Below are 16,481 nucleotides of genomic sequence, written 5' to 3'. Positions count from 1 at the left end.
CTTCTCCAGGGGATCTTCCTGACCTAATTATCAAACCCAAATCTCTTGCTTTGCCGGCAGATTTTTTACCTATTGAGCTAGGAGGATTTGTGTAGCGGACCTCAATGGCTCAAAACTCCCACTATTTTTTTTTTTATTATCTGTGATCATCTGAAATTGCATTTTCCTCATTCTATATGATCACTGTTTACTAATCCAAACTCAAAGAATACAAGTTAATGTTTATTCGCTTTAAAACAGTCAGCAGGACATCGGCCATGTAATCACCCTCCATCTGTTTTTTGATGATTCCACACAAAATAACAAGCATCCTCCCTGTAAGCCATAGTTCTTTTATGTGCATCTGGTGGTAGAGAAAAGGAATGCATTGCCCTCTGGTTTATGGTTCCATTTTAGTAACTGAAAAAAATACAAAAATAGGAAGACTGTGTATAAATAAGTAACTGTAGCATATTTCTCTCCACTGTTGGTACTCATCACTTTGTTAGAGATAATAATTTAACATATGCTATTAAGTTGGACTTTATAATAGAAGCCAAGATTTTTTAGAAAAAAATCAATGCTTAAGTTGGTATTTTATTTTAAACTGCCTCTTGTACGGGTAAATGCAGGGAAAGGGTTTAATAATTCAGTCCAGCAAGCAATTACTATGCAACCACTGGGTGCCAGCAAAATTTGGGGAAGTTGCCTTTAACACGATAAGAGAAGCAAATTTCTGTGATTTCTTTCAATTTACTTGGATCTTTCCTGGCTGCTTGAATTTTTAAAAATCTTTATGCTCAATGGAAAAGTGGAGGAAAAGGTCTAACAATATGCATACTTAACTGTGGTCCAAGCATGGTTCTTATTTTTTCTCTGTCTGGAAATGGAAAAAATAGACAAATAAATTTATTATTTACAGAAAAAAACCCCTAAAGATTATTTTGTGATCAAAATACCTATTTGAAAACAAAATTTGGGGTATTGCTAAAGTCAGGAACCATGTATTAAGTAAAACATCATGCTAACAAAAAATGTTTAATGTACGGCTTTTGTGGTGCTATTTTTATTTACCCAACACAGCTGACAAAAGCAATCAGTCGATAGTGTAATCACCGAGAGCAGTCAGTCTGACTATTCTGATTAAAATTTCTGAGAAACCTAGAAAGCTCAAAATAAGTATAAGCAGGATGTCTTCTAAAAATCAATACACAAGCTGTGGTAGCATGAAGAAATATATTTAAATAAATGAGCAATTGGGAATACTTCAAAACAACTTTCTTATATATGTTTGTTTATTTGGCACATCTCTGACTTCTGCACTGGCATCATATAGGAGAATTTCTTTGCTCTCCTGATCACAGCTTCTCACATATCAGATATAACAGCTATTTAACTGGCACATCTACACAACTGTTCCTGACAGGAAGTGCATTAAGACAGTGGATGTAACTGAAGCTGCAGATTTGGAGAGACAGCATCCCAAATGACCAACTGGGCATGTGGCCAGAATATTGCAGGTAACATTTCTCTTTAGAGAAAGGGATACGTCATTGCACAAAGCCACCATCAACTCAACTGAAGTCCTTCTCTCCTAGGACTTCTTCCAGTCTCTTCTCATAGTGACTGGCCATGGCTTAGGACTGTTCAAAGTGCCCTGCATGATATATGAACACCATCTTCTGAAAATGTATGTTTTGCATGCAGCCATTTTCATAGTTTATAAAACCAGATGTTTACAGGATACACTGGGAAAGAGAAATAACAGAACAGATAAAATAGTTGGGTTATAGTATGCTGAAGAGATTAAATAAAATACTTTTATTTTATAAATTAAAATTTGAAACCAGATCACTTGACAATTGGATGACATATAACCATACTGGAGAGATGAGCATTTTCGGAGCAGGTGTTATGCAAAGGGCTGGAGCACAGAAGGAATGAAGCTGTCTTTCAACATTTTTACCTCAAGGGAAATCATACAGAACGAATGGCAGAGACAGATACTGAGCCAACAGATGACAAGAGGACTAGCTCCATTCTCTGGAAAATACGATGATAAGAAACAGATTTCAGCTGTTCCTTAAGTTTTCCCTCTACTGGACAACAAAGCTGCCAAGGAATGAGGATACGCAGATTATGACACACACGTAACCCTCCACCTGCAGTGCGTCCTGACAAGTCACAGTGTGGCTTTGATTCCAGTACGGGAGACCTACCTGGGAAGCAAGATCGTCTTCTTACGTGAAACACTGTATTCTGTAGAAGAATCAAGCAAAGCAAATGAGTATTTTTGTGACATTCTTTAGAAAGCAGCTCAAAATATCCTTTAACATTGGTAATCAGAGGTTCACATAAACACTTCTCTAGAAAGTAGAACCCCACTTTCACCTCCACCAACAAAAACAGACAAATAACAACTGAAGCTAAGAGAAATTAGGGGCAAAGTTCTGTTACTCTATTTTAAGTACATATTATTTTTCAGTTTTTATTCTGATATGAAATGGAACTTATGCCTGCCCCTAACATTTGCAGAGCCCAAGGCAAGAGTATAAATGGAGTATAAACGTTACCATCTACCTTGTAAACCAAATAGTTTTTCTACTGTGACAAATATACTTCTATAACAAAATCTGAAAATGTGTAAAGTTATGATTTTTCATATGACTGACATTTGGCAAAATACCAAAGCTGAATGAATTTAATTACTTTTGCTCATGTTGGGCATTTAGTGGATAGGCTAGTGATATCTTGATAAATCATAAAATAACTGTAGTATATATATTATTATATTTTTTCTATAAAATTATTTTCTTGCATTCATGTTTCAACTCAGCAAACTCATTATGTTGTAAAATCAAGATTTTTACCTAGTTTATTTTCTGATAACAGTAATGATCTAAGGAACTAAATATACAATTATATCCAAAGTGTACAACATGTATTTTCATCAAACCTATGAATGTATGTAAAAAATATAAACAAATTATTTTGTTTTCAAAGTAAATGATATTTCTTCTAAAATATCATACAGAAAACTACAATTTATAATTAGTAAGTATAAATACTTTAATCAAAGCAATTTAAATAAATCCCATTAAATAATTTTATAAAAATCAATTAATAATCTCACTATTCAAGGTTCCTGTGTTTGCCAGTGTAAAGAGTTAGTATCATATTTTTTTGCTAGTCTTCAAATATAAATGTAAAAGAAATGAGTTGTTTACTATTCCACAGCATTCTTCAGCTGCCATGGGCCAGAATTGAAAGTATCACACTAAATTTGTGAGAATGGACAGAACGGTAAATGGAAATATATAAAGAAGCGATTTGCACTGGGACCTAATCAGCACAACAAGATTGAAGGTGGTGAAAAAACTGTTACTGTGAAACAAAAAACTCTCCAGCTGTTGGGTGACTTCATGAAGGGACTCTCTTGTCCAACTGTAGAGTCCAAAGATGTTTGATGAATTTGGGCTTGATTCCAGCAGGTATGGCTATCCAAGGAGACTCAGTCTGCAGAATGGAAATACAGCCAAAGGAGTCCATAGGCATCAGCCTAGACTAGAAGTCAAGAGACGGATGGAGCTGTGGTTTTAAATGATATATAGCAGAACCTCCTTGAGTAGCAAGAGAGTCCAGGTAACAGAGCTCAGCCTCCATGGATAAACCTGTCAAAGTTAGGCAGAATGTCAGGGCCCCGGCCAAGTGGGCTTGGGTGCAGGGAAAAGCTCTACATCCAGATGGAGTTTGAAGTGATGAGAGAAAACCAAAACAGATGTCTGGATATATACATGGATTTAACCAACACAACTGGGCTAAGGGGAAACTATTTGTTCAGTAAGCAAACTGTGGGGGAAAACAGGAAGCACATGGACCCCAGGTCCTCTCCTCTTGCGAAGGGTGCAGATGTATTTTCTGCCATGGTGAGAATCATTTCAGGCTTTGGTTGAGGTTTGAACTCAAATGAAAGGGGCATTTGTGATTATTGTTGAGTGGCGCTAAGAAGACATGAACTGAGCAATTTAAAAATAGTGCCATGGCTTGGTATATATATTTTTTAAATGCATATATGGGATTGTTGGGCTTCTCAGGTGGCTCAGTGGTACAGAATCAGCCTGCAAATGCAGGAGATGTGGGTTCGATCCCTGGGTCCAGAAGATCCCCAGGAGGAGGAAATGGCAACCCACTCCAGTGTTCTTGCCTGGAGAATTCCATAGACCGAGGCGCCTGGCAGGCTATGGTCCATAGGGTCACAAAAAAGTTGGACATGGCTTAGTGACTAAACAACAACAACAACATGGGATTGTTGGGGAAATTATTTATTATGGTTTTAATGTATAGGCCCAATATATTGGTGAAGTTTAATTTAACTATGATTACATTTTGACCTGATCTTTAGGGTAAATTTTGTATTAAAACATTATGAAAGTTTTCATTAATTTATTTTAAATGGATGTATATTATAAAATCAATTATAAAATTCTTATTATACCTCTTAAGACCCTTGAAACTGCTATTCCCTATGCATCAATCTGGGTCCTCATGGCTCAGCAGTTACCTTAACATGGATAGTTTCTGCAACAATGCTGAATGACTTGAAATTGTGTACTGAGTTTTTGGCATCAAGCCTTCCCTGGTGGCTCAGATGGTAAAGAATCTGCCTGCACTGCAGGAGATGTGGGTTTGACCCCTGGGTTGGGAAGATCCCCTGGAGAAGGAAATGGCTACTGACTCCAGTATTCTTGCCTGGAGAATCCCAAAGTTCACAGGGTCAGAAAGAGTCGGACACGACAGCAACTAACACTTTCACTTTCATAAAAACATATCTCTGTTATGAAACTAAGCTAATCCGTGGATCAGCTCTGACCATGAAAATGCAAGTTTCTGAACACATGATCTTGAAAGACAAGTTATGTTTTCAAGTTCTGAAAAGTAATTCTAAATTACTTTACATTCTAAAGATGAGTTTCAATGCGGTCAGTAATACTGCTGTTGCATGAGATTTCAAAGAAAAGGGCTTTGGATTAAGAACTTGGATTTCAAGGGACTGGTGAGGATAGTGAAGTATTTTCCTGTTCTCACTGACTTTACATTGCAAAGGCTTTTTTGTTTTTATATGACCCAGGAGAAGCATAATTAAGGAACCAAGTAGTCAACTTATATTTGGGGGCTGTACACTTTACTAATAAGTGGCAATTAGTGAATCATAGGAAATGGAAACCATTTTTGTTGAAGTTTTTCCTAAAAAGTTTCTATCTTAAATTATATTTTAAGTCCAATGACTGATCTGAGATAGGAAATGACCTCTTCTAAGACCACTTTAGACTCAACATTCAGAAAACTAAGATCATGGCATCCGGTCCCATCACTTCATGGGAAATAAATGGGGAAACAGTGGAAACAGTGACAGACTTTATTTTTTTGGGCTCCAAAATCACTGCAGATGGTGATTGCAGCCATGAAATTAAAAGACGCTTACTCCTTGGAAGGAAAGTAATGACCAACCTAGATAGCATATTTAAAAGCAGAGACATTACTTTGCCAACAAAGGTCCGTCTAGTCAAGGCTATGGTTTTTCCAGTGGTCATGGGTGGATATGAGCGTTGGACTATAAAGAAATCTGAGCGCCAAAGAATTGATGTTTTTGAACTGTGGTGTTGGAGAAGACTCTTGAGAGTCCCTTGGACTGCAAGGAGATCCAAACAGTCCACCCTAAAGGAGACCAGTCCTGGGTGTTCATTGGAAGAACTGATGCTGAACCTGAAATTCCAATACTTTGGCCACCTCATGGGAGAGTTGACTCATTGGAAGAGACCCTGATGCTGGGAGGGATTGGGAGCAGGAGGAGAAGGGGACAGCAGAGGATGAGATGGCTGGATGGCATCACGGACTTGATGCACATGAGTCTGGGTGAACTCCAGGAGTTGGTGATGGACAGGGAGGCCTGGTGTGCTGCGATTCATGGGGTTGCAAAGAGTTGTACACGACTGAGTGACTGAACTGAACTGAACTGAACTGAAGACCACTTTGGTAGAAGTTTATTTTACGGACATTCAGACAAATACTTTGATTTTAACTTGTTTTATATTATTTTCTGCTAAATGCATTAGAAAAATAGCAAACAAATTAATCTTCCTTTAAATACATGGTCTATTTTGCTGAAATAATTCTGCCAACAGTCAGCTTATTAAAATGAGTTGGTATTACAGAGATGTGCTGTAATGTATATTTTAAAAATATATTTAGTAGGGTAACTTTAAAAAAATGATGCAAATAAATAGTACTTCTTAATTCCAAATGTGTCTGACAACTTGAAATGGTCTTAAAAGAGGTACTCTGCAAGTATTCATTTATTATCACTTAAAGTTGATTTAGCAGCATCTCTTTCTTTTTTACCTGTGGTAAAGAACACATAACATAAAATTTACCATCTTGATAATCCTTAAGTGTACAGTACAGTATTGTTGACTATATGCAAATTGTAGGATGGAGGATCTTTAGGATGTTTTCAACTTGACTGAAACTCTATACCACTGAACAGGAACTCTGCCCTGCCCCTCCACCAGCCCCTGGCAACCATTCCCAACATCAGTTTTAATGAATGATCCTTGACTTAATATTATACAGTTCTAGAATTTTCCAAAAGTATCTATACATATTCTTAAGGAATTTTTGTTGTTGTTTTGAGTCGCTTTTACCAAATAATTGTTTCCAGAACGTCTGAATGCTTTCCAAGGATGGATAGCCAATTTTTACTTCTTTGTTATCTGATGTTTCTGTTATAAAAAATAATTTTTAGAGGCAATTTTAATCAGATGAAAGATAGGAAATGTAATTAGTAGATTTTTGTGAATACATAGTATTCTGTAATCTCTATATCTGGCCTCAAGGTAAAAGACTAATTTTTCTCTATCTATAAAATAGTTTTTTAAAAATATTTCTTTATGTCTGTGTAGATTGGCAGCTCCCTCGCTTGGCTTTCAATACAAAATTGAAGTATAAAACTTCCAACAGTGGGAATTAATCCCTTCTCTGCCTGAATCTTAGCTTCTTCTTTAAAAAATATTTGGGAATTCCCTGGAAGTCCATTGGTTAGGACTTGGTGCTTTATCTGCCAAGGCCCTGGGTAAAGTAAGATCCTATAAGTCAAGTGGTATGGCCAAAAAAAAAGTGTTTTCTTCTAGGTTATTTGAGATACAAATGACTCATGGCACTGTGTAAATTTAAGGTGTACAGCCTGATAATTCATCTTACACACATCAAAAGATGATGATAATAACTTCATACTGAAGATAGTTCCCAATATTGTGAATAAGCTAGACATTGTATATGATTTAAAATACAAAAAAAGCTTTTGAAACAACACAGGTGTAGCATAGAATTCCGGGTCATCATTTACTAGTTGTACCATCTAGTGCAAGTTACTTCATATCATTGACCCTCAGTTTTGTGAATTGTGAAAAGACACTAACAATGCCCATCTGGTGAGACAGGGAATTCAGGTACATAGCATATTTAACGGAGAAGGCAATGGCACCCCACTCCAGTACTCTTGCCTGGAAAATCCCATGGATGGAGGAGCCTGGTAGGCTGGGGTCCATGGGGTCGCTAAGAGTCAGACACGACTGAGTGACTTCACTTTCACTTTTCACTTTCATGCATTGGAGGAGGAAATGGCAACCCACTCTGGTGTTCTTGCCTGGAGAATCCCAGGGACGGCAGGGCCTGGTGGGCTGCCGTCTATGGGATCGCACAGAGTCGGACACAACTGAAGCGACTTAGCAGCAGCAGCAGCATATTTAAAATAGCTGGCATAGTGCTGGTAGAATGGCTCAGCAGGTAAAGAACCCGCCTGCAGTGCAGGAGACACAGGAGACCTAGGTTTGATCCCTGAGTTGGGAAGACACCCTGGAGGAGGAAATGGCAACGCCCTCTCATATTCTTGCTTGGATAATTCCATGGACAGAGGAGCCTGGTGGTCTAAGGTCCATACGGTCGCAAAGAGATGGTTGTGACTAAGCACAGACACAACAAAATAAACACCTTTTTTTCCCCCTCTGTCCCTACATCAGAAACCCAGTTTAATTTGGCAGTAGGTAAGAGAGACAGTAAAGGGGATGGGGAGGAGGGATAAGGGAAAACAAAGTATTCATACAAGGTAGACGTGTACCTGTAGGCAGCCACCGTGTTTGGCTTTTTGTAGTGTATTGTCGGCAATGGAATTGACACCCATACCCAGAGCCAGGTTAGAAAATGGGTCAGCCAGGCAGTTGCCCAGTACTCTGATCCATTAGGGATACAAAATTACAACTGAAACAAACTGGAAATATAGTGCATGTTTGACTCCTTTCATAACTGGCAGGCTAAAAAGATGATTACTCCATTGAATTGCAACTCAGAAATCCCGTTGGGCCAGAATCAGCCCGTCTCCACTGGGTAGTTTTGTAGCCTGCTCCTGCAAGTAGGGGGCCTGGTGCAATAACCCTAAGACTTAAGTCTGTAGTTCCCGTCAGCTGAAGGATAAAACGGACTATAGAACATGATCTATGCTATTTGCTGAGAACCAATGATTTACAACTAAAGTTTAGATGCTTGTTCTGAAGCCTCAAAAAAGAAAAACTGACGCTAGAACAGGAACCACAGGAAATTGGGAAATGTTTTGCTGCCATGAATACATAAGAGGAGGCAGGGCATTTAAATGCTAAAAAGAAAAAAAAAAAAAAACCAAAACAACAAAAAACCTTGTAACCACATCCATTAAAATGTTTTGTTGTTGTTTAGTTGTGCTGGACTCTTTTGAGACCCCACGGACAGCAGCCCGCCAGGCTCCTCTGCCCATGGTGTCCATGGGATTTCCTAGGCAAGAATACTGGAGTGGGTTGCCATTTTCTTCTCCAGGGGATCTTCCTGATCCAGGGACCAAACCTGCATCTCCTGTGTTTTCTGCTTTGCAGGCCACCTCTTACCACTCAGCCACCAGGGCCGAATGTTGGTGATTAGTGCAATCCAATTACAGTATAGATGTGAGTGATAATCCCACCTAGGTTATAGTATTGTGTCATCTTCCAAGCATATAATAGGTTTGTCATTTTGAACATAAAGAAAAATACCCGTTGAACAAATATTTTAAGGATATTGGTTAGAAGGAGTGATACCTACACGTCTTAATAGTGACTGCCCGTTCTACTACTATTATTGTAGGTTATAAATGTTCACTCTGCTTCTCATACAGAGAAACACACTCAGGAAACAGATACAATTACACTTAAATATCTAAATGCCACATGTACCTAGTCACATACTTACATATAAATGTACTTAATACATAAGAAGAAGCAAATAAGAGCCAGATTATAAGGGCTTATAATAAACAGCAAAGAGAAATATAGCTTAAACTATTAAATTACACAGAAGTAGGGAATGATTAAAAAAAAAAAAAAAGAACAGATTTGTTTTATACTACCCAATTTCAAGACTTATAAAGCTTCAGTAATCAAGACAATTTGATACTGGCATAAAAATAGACAAAAGGATCAATGGACAGAATATATACCCAGAAAAAGACCTACCCATACCTCAATTAGGGCTTCCCAGGTGGTTCTGTGGTAGAGAATCTGCCTGTAATGCAGAAGACAGGGGTTCAATCCCTGGGTCGGGAAGATCCCCTGGAGAAGGAAATGGCAACCCACTCCAGTATTCTTGCCTGGGAAATCCCATGGACAAAGGAGCCTGGTGGGCTACAGTCCATGGGGTCACAGAAGAGTCGGCCACTGCTTAGTGACTGAACAAGCATGTAACAATTAACGAAGATACAAAGGCAATTCAGTGGGGAAACAGACTTTTTAACAAACTGTGCTGGAACAATTGAACATCCAAGGACCAAAAGCAAACAAACACACAACAAACCAACCAACCAACCCCAACAAAAGCAAACTTTGAGTCATACCTCATCCCATATATAAAAATTAAGTCAAAATGAATCTTTGACCTAATTCTAAAACCCTGAACGATAATACTTACAGAGAAAAACAGGAGAAAATCTTTGTGACCTTAAAATCGGCAAACATTTCTTGGGTCAAACACCAAAAATGAGATGTAAAAGATGAATTTAATCAAAATTAAGAATTTCTGCTCTTTGAAAGACACTGACAAGCCACAAGCTGAGAGAAATGTTTGCAAATTACTTATCTTATGCAGGACTTTTGTTTTAAATAAAGAACTCTCAAAATCCAATAAGAAAACAGCAATGCAATTGTTTTAAAGGGGGGGGGAACACCCCAAAACATTTGTTGTTGTAGCCCACCTGACTTCTTTGTCCATGGGATTTCCCAGGCAAGGATACTGGAGTGGATTGCCATCTTCTCCAGGGGATCATCCTGATCCAGGAATCCAACCCATCTCCCCTGCATTGCAGGCAGATTCTTTGCTGCTGAGCCACCAGGGAAGCCTTCAAACACAGCTACTGGTTTGCAAAGAAAGGGGTCCTTGTGAGAAGGAAAGGGACAGCCTCCAGAAGCTAAGAGGCAGGGAATTTCCTGGTTGTCCAGTGGTTAGGTATCCACACTTTCACTGCAGGGTGCACAGATTTGATCCCTGGTTGGGGAACTAAGATACCACATGCCACATGGTACAGCAAAAACAAACAAAGAAACAAAACTTAAGAGGCAAAGAAATGGAAACCTCAGTTCTACAACTGCAAAGAACTGAATTCTGCCAACAACTGAATGAATTTGGAAGTTGAATTCTCCTCTACAGCCTCCAGATGAGAGCCCAGCTCTCTAAACCCCTTTGTTGCTTAGCTGCTGAGTGGTGTCCAACTCTGTGACCACATGGACTATAGCCCACCAGGCCCCTCTGTCCATGGGATTTTCCAGGCAAGAACACTGGAGTGGGTTGCCATTTCCTTCTCCAGGGGATCTTTCTGACCCAGGGATCGAATCTCCATCTTTTGCATTAGCAAGAGGATTCTTTACCATTGAGCCACCAGGGAAACACCTAAACCCCTAAATTCCCATCATATGAGATCTTGAACTGAGAATGCAGTTGAGCCATACTGGACTTAGGACTACAAAACTGTGAGCTAATAAACTGGTGTTGCTCAAGCAGCTAACAACAATGTAGAAGAAGGAAAATAAGAAGAGAGGGAGGAAGAGGAGGAAGGGGGGAAGGGAGATGAGGGGAAGAGGGAGAAATGACTTGAACAGATATAGCACCAAAGATGTATGGGTTGAAGATAAGCATATGAAAACATGTTCAACATCATTAGTATTAGGGAAATGGAAATTAAAAGTATAATGAGATACTACTATACACTTAGTTAGATGTCTAAAATTAAGACTGATCCTCAAGTGTGGCAAGGATGTGGAATAACTGGAACTCTCATAAGCTGCTTATGGGAATGTTAAATGTTATAACTGCCTTGGAATAAGTCTGGCAGTTTCTTAAAATATTAAACACTACCAAATGACTCAGACATCCCACTCCTAGGTATTTAAACAAGATGTATGAAAGTTTATGTTCAAATAGAGCCTTCTCATAAGTGTTGATTGCAGCTTTGTTTGTAAACTGGAAACAATTCAAATTCTGTTCATCAACAGATCAATGGAAAAACACATGGTAATATAGCCATACAAATAGAATATTACTCAGAGAAAGAGATGAAAAGAAATGAACTATTAATATGCACAAAACATGGAAGAATTTCAAGATAATTATGCTCAGTGAAAGAAGGCAACTCTCGCCCCTGAAAAAGTGCATGGTGTTATTTCCATTTATGTAAATTCTAGAAAATGAAAACCCATCTCTCCTGAGAGGAAGCAGATTCAGTAGTTGCCTGTGTCACTTTGCAGTATAAATCAGGGGAGACACATGGCCAAAATTATCCAAGGTAATGGATCACAACCTTCCAGCCCAGCACTGGCATGTGATTAACTCAGGGAGGAGGTACAGAGGAATGAGAGGCTCCTGATCCAGGTTCCCATTGGTGTTCAGCTTGGAACTGATGAATTTAGTGTTGACATCATTTGTCCATTTCAGTCCAAGGACTGACTCTCTGGAACTGATTGCCAAGAAAATAAATGCCTTAGCTTCACATCTACCATTGCAGACAACCTCTTTCCTGATTAGTTTGTATATCACAGGGCAAGATCTTCACACATGTGAGGGTGAAGGTCTTTGTTCTTTTGTGCATTGAGATTTCAAGCCTTTTGTTGGAGCAAAACATGCAAAAATGAAAGAACAGAATGAAAAGAACAAGAGAAAAAAGATAAAAGACTAAAAAGTATTGGAAAGAAAAGTGCAGGATGGTGGAAGACTGTATGTAAGGCCATAAATGTATAATTCACTTGTAACTATTAAATAAGTCATAAATTTTAAGATATTTATTCATTCAAAGGGGCAAGTTAATTAAATTTATTGCAAAAGTTTTAAATGAATTGATTTTTGTCATTTACTTAATAGGAATCTAATCATTTTAATAGGAATAATAAGTGGATTTAACAGGGTTTATGACGTGCAAATATATAGTGGTGTCTTTAACATAATAAAGTGTCTTTAACATTTGGAAAACCAACTAAAGCATTTATACAAGTGACTTAATATTATTATATAACATTAATTATATATGATATATAATATTATTGGAGAAGGAAATGGCAACCCACTCTAGTACTCTTGCCTGGAAAATCCCATGGACGGAGGAGCCTGGTGGGCTACAGTGCATGGGGTTGCAAAGAGTCAGACACGACTGAGCGGCTTCATATAATATTATACAATAATGCAATATTAATGAAATTAATTATATTAATATAACATAACATTACATTATATAGCAATTATACATTAATATATTAATATAATACATTAATAATATTAAGTCACTTGTATAAATATTTTAGTTGGTTTTCCAATTTTGATTTTAATACTTTCATTATTATGTTGAATTTTGGGTTATGCTTATCTTAATTATTCCTCATAGATGGTGTGGATTATGTTAGGAAAAAGTCTATGCATGCTTGAATACGTTTATTCTTAAAAATATATGGTATACATGTATGTTTTATGGGGAGTTTCTATCACATGTTAGAGTGTGGTCTTTGCAGGTGTCTATATCAGAAAAATCAAGCAAAAATGATAGATAAAGAAAGACTTCCACAGTGTTTTATCCTGAATCTTCTGAGGGATAGTAGAGGAGGAAAAATATGAATTTAATCAAAACACCTTGGCTATAGCCAGGAATTCCCTTTCCTGAAATAGATCCTAATGAAGATATGGCCTTTTGAATGGGAGACTACACTGAATTAACACACAGATCTTGGAGTTAAAAGACATATATTTCAAATGTCAGATTCATCACTTAGAGGCAGTCAGACTATAGACAATTTCTCAACCTTCATTTCCTTATCTGTAAAATATGGTGGTAAAGGTACCTATCTCCCAGGGCTCTTGAGAGGATTAAATGAGATCACAACATGGACTGTGCTCCACAAAATGCCTAATACCTAAAGAGTGTTCAGGGCTGGGAGCTGTTTCATAAAAGCGGGTCACACGTGGCTGTAGAAGATATTGGAGCAAGAGGAGCCAGGCTAAATAAAGCTTTGACCACTGGGAGGAGTAGGCAACTAGTGGCGAAATCATTCTGTTGTCCAGCGTAGTAGCCACCAGACAATGTTGCTGTGTACATTTCAATTAATTAAAATTAAGTAAAACTTAAAGTTTAATGGCTTAGTCACAGTAGCCGTACTTTATATGCTCAGTAGCCACATGTAGCTGATGGCTACCACATTGAGGAGCATAGGTATTAAACCACCTTTTACAAAGTTTTACCGGATAATTCTGGCTCTAAAGAGTCCATCCAGGCTGGGCTAAGCTTCAAGGCAATATTCATGAATAACTGGTTAATTTACCTAAGGCTCACATCAAAACTAATCTTCTTTCTACTTTTTGATTTTTCTTTTCTTATATAGAATCTGAGTCTTATCAAAACTCTGTTACCCAAAATTCTGTGCCATTTTCAAGCTGTTAGAATATTTTTGATCACTGTTTATACCAGTGCTTGTAATTGCTTTCAGAGAGATTCTATGAAAGAGGCCGTCCTTGGTTTTTTTGACTGAGTTTCTGAATTCTATCATTAGCCTCAACATCTCTGCAATTAATCCATATCTGGTTATTAGCATGTTATTTCTACACTCCTCCTCCACCTCCACATCTCTGAACTGGAAGCTGGGAGACTGGGAGATTCTTAAAGCGATCATTCTTTTAGTAGCAGCTGGTTCTTAACCGCCCTGGGTGAGAGAGGGAGACAGGATCTCTATCCTTTGCTGCTTCTTCCTAATTACATTCCTAATAGATGGCAAGAGCGGGGATAAAGCATGGTTACATTTGTAGTATCTACAGGGTAGCATTTTAAGGTATGCTGGGATACGTGGAAAGGTAACGTGTAACCAATGCATTGACTGTCATTAGTTACCCAAACAGCCCGGGTGCCTCTTTCAGCTCCCTGATCCACATTTCATCCACGCTCTGCTGTTTTTCTCCCGCAGGGTTATTTCCTGAGTAGAGCCCAGAGCTTAGGAGTCCCTCAGCAGAAAGCCCTGTTCTGACCTCCCTTAACAGGCAGTTTCACCTGCTGGGCTAGTGCCTTTCTGCTTCCTAGTCAATCTGTTAAGATTTTAGCAGGAGATTCTTGGATACCTTTTCACAAAACATATGGGAAATTGTAATTACTTTGGCCTGGTACAATTTTAAGAATTGAGAGAGCAAGGACGAGGTGCAAATCTTCTGTTCATAAATAACTAAATCTGTGGGCGCTTTAAAAGGCATCCTAGGCGGCAGGAGAATTTATGTGCCACATTTCACCCTTGGCACACTTTCCAAATGAATTGTTCAAAGAGAAGTTGTATTAGGACAAATAGAAATGACGAACAAGACCAGATGTGGATTTTTAGTTAATATTTATGCAACACCCAAAGGGAAGATGGTATTGCACAATAAACTAAAAATGTCTTAGGCAAATAAGGAAATCTTTACCCCAAGGAACTGGCACTGCAGAAGTATGAATTATACAACAAAGGACTGGGAATACAGAACAAATGCAGGGTAGGTCGGGGCAACTATAAAAAATAATTCATTGAGGAAGTGGTGAGGTAGCAGATGTGTGGAAACTACTTGGGGAAAATAAGGGCTTAGCACTTTTTTGGCCAGTCTTGTATCTAAGGTAGAAAACTCAAGGCAGCCAGCTTAATTTCCTTCATCTGTGAAGAGCAATAGTAACTTTAAATAGAATATATATATATATATATATTTCAGAACTCAGGCAGCAATCTTATAATCTCACCTTAATAAATTAAAAAGGAATGTCCTCGGGTTTGAAATGATCTCCAAGGAGAGTGATGACATCTTTACATCTTTAATCTGATTTCTCCCCAAAGTTGTTTAAGGGAGGTTGAAAATGCAGGCATCGGCTGCTTCTGAGCCCTTGGAAAGCGGTGAAAGAGACCAAGGCTTAATGCGCTGGAAGAGTACTGAGACCCACGTTAAATTATAGAAGGAAAATTTGTTAAAAGCAACTGGATTTCTCACACACAGCTGGATTTCCAGCCTTTCATTCACCAGGGATGGCAAGATGTGCCACTTTATGGCATGTCTCACAGTGTCCTGTGCTTCTAATTCAGAGAAGTTGGAGATGGGGAGAGGAGAAAAGGAGGGGGTGAGGGAGGAGTATAGAAAATGTTCCTGTAAAACTGTTGGAATCTTGAAAATGGAGACAGCTCTGGGAAATGCTTACAAGCTTTTAGCAGGCTGAACCCAAAGCTCTTATACTTTCATTCCTCTGAGTCCTCTTAATTATTGAACAGGGCTGTCTGTGACTTCCTACCTCTCCCACTTTCCTGCAGAGTCGATGCATTCTTAAGAAGGTTTATACGTAAGCCAGAAAGAAAAACACCAATACAGTATACTAACGCATATATATGGAATTTAGAAAGATGGTAACAATAACCCTGTGTACGAGACAGCAAAAGAGACACTGACGTATAGAACAGTCTTAGGGACTCTGTGAGAGAGGGAGAGGGTGGGAAGATTTGGGAGAATGGCATTGAAACATGTAAAATATCATGTATGAAACGAGTTGCCAGTCCAGGTTTGATGCACTATACTGGATGCTTGGGGCTGGTGCACTGGGACGACCCAGAGGGATGGAATGGGGAGGGAGGAGGGAGGAGGGTTCAGGATGGGGAACACATGTATACCTGTGGTGGATTCATTTTGATATTTGGCAAAACTAATACAATTATGTAAAGTTTAAAAATAAAATAAAATTTAAAAAAAAAAAAAAAGAAGGTTTAACCTGCCTCCTCCCTCTCTCCTTTGTTAATTTTTCACTATCTCTAACATCGAGAACAAATCAGCCTGCCCTATTCTCTCAAGATTAAAGTTTGTGTATTTTCAGTTGTTATAGTTTCTGCTGAACATATTTACTTGTTTACTTATTGTCATTTTTT

The 16,481-nt window shown here is 38.4% G+C and overlaps 1 long non-coding RNA gene across 1 annotated transcript; it reads right to left on the bottom strand.

Moving 5' to 3' along the window:
• Positions 1-218: 218 nt before the first annotated feature.
• LOC129641774 (uncharacterized) lies at positions 219-15,449 on the bottom strand. The gene is made up of 4 exons (XR_008709430.1): positions 15,317-15,449; positions 2,199-2,238; positions 821-859; positions 219-399 (listed from the first exon to the last, which is right to left on the bottom strand). It is a non-coding gene; the product is annotated as an uncharacterized LOC129641774 (long non-coding RNA).
• Positions 15,450-16,481: the final 1,032 nt, after the last annotated feature.

Source organism: Bubalus kerabau, chromosome 1 (assembly GCF_029407905.1).
Source record: "Bubalus kerabau isolate K-KA32 ecotype Philippines breed swamp buffalo chromosome 1, PCC_UOA_SB_1v2, whole genome shotgun sequence".
Taxonomy (NCBI): Eukaryota; Metazoa; Chordata; class Mammalia; order Artiodactyla; family Bovidae; genus Bubalus; species Bubalus kerabau.
Note: the sequence above shows the minus strand (reverse complement) of the source record. Positions and strands in the feature narration are given on the sequence as shown.